The sequence below is a fragment of the Sinocyclocheilus grahami genome, unplaced genomic scaffold (genome assembly GCF_001515645.1).
Source record: "Sinocyclocheilus grahami isolate Dianchi unplaced genomic scaffold, SAMN03320097.WGS_v1.1 scaffold1976.1, whole genome shotgun sequence".
NCBI classification, from domain to species: Eukaryota; Metazoa; Chordata; class Actinopteri; order Cypriniformes; family Cyprinidae; genus Sinocyclocheilus; species Sinocyclocheilus grahami.
This window is the reverse complement of record NW_015507155.1, coordinates 85,783-89,106: the sequence shown is the minus strand read 5'-3', so window position 1 is coordinate 89,106 and position 3,324 is coordinate 85,783. Positions and strand designations below refer to the sequence as shown.

The 3,324-nt window shown below is 39.6% G+C and overlaps 1 long non-coding RNA gene across 1 annotated transcript in view; it reads right to left on the bottom strand.

Annotated features, from left to right (window-relative positions):
- Positions 1 to 966: 966 nt before the first annotated feature.
- The window catches only part of LOC107573562 (uncharacterized), a 3,530-nt gene continuing 1,172 nt past the window's right edge, over positions 967 to 3,324 (bottom strand). The window contains exon 3 of the long non-coding RNA XR_001607529.1: positions 967 to 1,506. This is a non-coding gene — a long non-coding RNA (uncharacterized lncRNA). The remainder of the gene's footprint in view (positions 1,507 to 3,324) is intronic.

The following is a 3,324-nucleotide window of genomic DNA, read 5'->3' as shown; positions in this document are numbered from 1 at the left end:
AGCACCAGATCACAACAGAAGTCATTTATGAAATCGAAGAAATCATTCGCGATAATGACAGCTGTTTGTATAGCTTCTCAGTGAACTACGGCTCTGTGTAGTAAATGCTGCTCCATCTGAAAGCATGTGAAAATACCACATTTAATAACATATTTTTACTCCAAACTCACTTCATAACATCAGTCGAGTGTTTGAAATAAATCCTTCTGTGAGATGATGTGGCTTCTTACACAGAATAAGGCATGCAACATATTTCATAGTATTCTAAGCAGTGATAAAGGCATTGCATTATAAATATACTTTATTTTAATGAAAATTATAATAACTCTGATAAACCATATATTGTCATAATTGTGTGTTCATTAGTCACATTGAATCAATGAAAGCAGTTGAATCTTCTGTTTATTCAGCTGCAGCGACATTTTCTGGGTTTCTTCTGCGAGGCGTATTTTCAGCGCGAGAGCGCCCTCTGTCCTTTGAATGGAGATTTACTGCTGATCACAGAACCGTGTGCTTCACTGAAAGATACGCATGACAATCGCAGCTTCTGTCGAATCGTGATTTCGATTCCATTTCGATTTATCATGCAGCCCTAACCCTAAGTTCCTTTTGTTCTCCAAATGTCCCAATTGATTTTCATAATTTTAATGTTTTCATTTTAGGCCTGATGAACATAAAAGAAGAACAAGATCTGAGTGAGGTGGAGGAGAAATATCAGTGTCAGAAAGCTCATGATGTCATCACTGGAGAAACATCAGTGAGTTGCTCCAAAACTGAAAAAAGTTGCTCGCAACGAAACATTCAAAGAAAAGAAGTCAAAAGGCCTTTCAGCTGCTCTCAGTGTGGAACCGCATTCACTCGTAAAAAATACCTTAAGAATCACATGAGTATTCATACTAGAATAAAGACTTTCACCTGCTCTGAGTGTGGAAAAACTTTCAAACACAAAAGAAGACTTAACGAACACATGATGATTGTTCATGCTGGAAAAAGGCCTTTCACCTGCTCTGAATGTGGAAATACTTTCACACGCAAAGAAAGCCTGAAGAATCACATGAAAATTCATACTGGAATAAAGCCTTTCAGCTGCTCTCAGTGTGGAAAGAGTTTCATGCAGAAAAGACATCTGAATGACCATATGCTAACTCACACTTCAGAAAAGCCTTTCACCTGCTCTCAGTGTGGAAAGTCTTTGTCGCGTAGAGAAAGTCTGAAGAATCACATGTTAATTCATGCTGGAATAAAGCCTTTCGTCTGCTCTCAGTGTGAAATGAGTTTTACACAGAAAAAACAACTTAATGAGCATATGCTAACTCACACCTCAGAAAAGTCTTTCACCTGCTCTCAGTGTGGAAAGACTTTGTCTCGTAGAGGAAGCCTGAAGAATCACATGTTAATTCATGCTGGAATAAAGCCTTTTACCTGCTCTCAGTGTGGGAAGAGTTTCACACAAAAAAAACAACTTAATGAGCATATGCTAACTCACACCTCAGAAAAGCATTTCACCTGCTCTCAGTGTGGACACACTTTCACACGTAAAGAAACCCTAAAGAATCACATGTTAATTCATATGGGAATAAAGCGTTTTAGCTGCTCTCAGTGTGGAAACGCTTTCAACCATAAAGCAAGCCTTTGGAATCACATGAAAATTCATACTGGAATAAAACCTTTCAGCTGCTCTCAGTGTGGAGAGAGTTTTACTCAGAAAAGACAATTTAATGAGCATGTGTGTATTCACACTTCAGAATAGTCTTTCACCTGTCCTTAGTGTGGAAATGCTTTCACATGTAAAGGAAGCCTTGAGAGTCACATGCTAATTCAAACTGGGGAAAAAGCTTTTTACTTGCTCTCTGTGACCACGTTTACATGGACATCAGTAATCTAATTATTTACTTTTTTCTGAATAAGACAATATTATGATTAAGATGTTTACATGAGTTGCTTTTAGAATAATCCTTTCATGTTCCCGTTTTCCATGTTATAGTACATAAATTGATTAATTGTACACGTCATTATGTCCCCACGCAATGCCATCTGCCGTTCCTTCCAGAATTACGTTTCAACATATAGTTCATCTTCATTATGATGCCATATACAGTTTTGTGTGTTTCATTTTTAATTTTATGAAAGCTTCAGGTGCAGTTAATTATTTGTCATGCTATACGTGAAAATAGACAACGGGTGTTGTTGAAGAATTGATGGCCGCTTTGCTTTTAGGGAAACTTGGCTTCTTGGCTTAAGGAACAGGATTCTCATTCTGATTTGGAAATTGATGGTTTTGGGAACCTTATCATTTGGACAGAGATCAAACTGTGACGAGTAAATCACTTGGTGAAGGATTATGCCTTTATACTACGAAAAAGGGGACTTTTGCCTCCCACTGCCAGCAGCTTACATTCCGGAGACAGGAAAAAACAGCTGCCTAATTTCAAACAGAGGAGAAAGAAAATGCCTCTTGTCGAATCTACCTGCTGAATGAACTGCCACAGACTTGTACAAAGGATTGCGGTTCTTGAAACAAAGTTACTTGCTGGACTTCCAAAACAGGCAGAACACTCAGCAGACCGTCATCATGGACTCCCTCAGCATACAGACGGTGAGTCCTGTGAATCTCAACAGTTTATACCAAGAGTAGAGAAACAAGCCGAACTAATTGATGGATTAATCGATGGCACAAACAGGGAGCGAGACCCAAAGGCACTCAAGATATCAGATTGTCATGAGTATCTCATATTGCTGCAGTAACATCCTCTACCCCAGATACGGCTATGACAAGGCTTGTGAATACTGGTATTCTACCTCCCCCTATACATCTTGAGAACAGATTTGAAGCATTAATGAATGTGGGTGAGGAATCCCCAAATGTCACTGAACATGGATCGTATCAGTCAGCAGCTAACACCAGCTAACACCGCTACTTACAGACGCTCAAGGTCAAGCAGACAGGGGCATTCAGCTCAGAGTGCAGCCAAGCTCAGGACTCGATAGTGGGCGACTCTATTATCAGAAACATTAGTACCAGGACTACAACTACATGCTACTTTCCTCCAGCAACTGTCTCTGATGTGAACAGATGTGATCATCATCCATGTGGGGAAGAATGATATTCGGAAAGAGCAGTCAGAACTCCTTAAGAAGGATTTCAGTGAACTCTTTGAAACACTTCGAAAACTTGAAGTTCAGTCGTTCATCAGTGAACCACTCCCAGCAAGGGGAACTAACATGTTTTCATGGTTGCTTGGGCTGAACACATGGCTACAAAGAACCTGCAATATAAAAGGAGTCAACTTCATCGACAACTTCAATCTTTTCTGGGGCCATAGA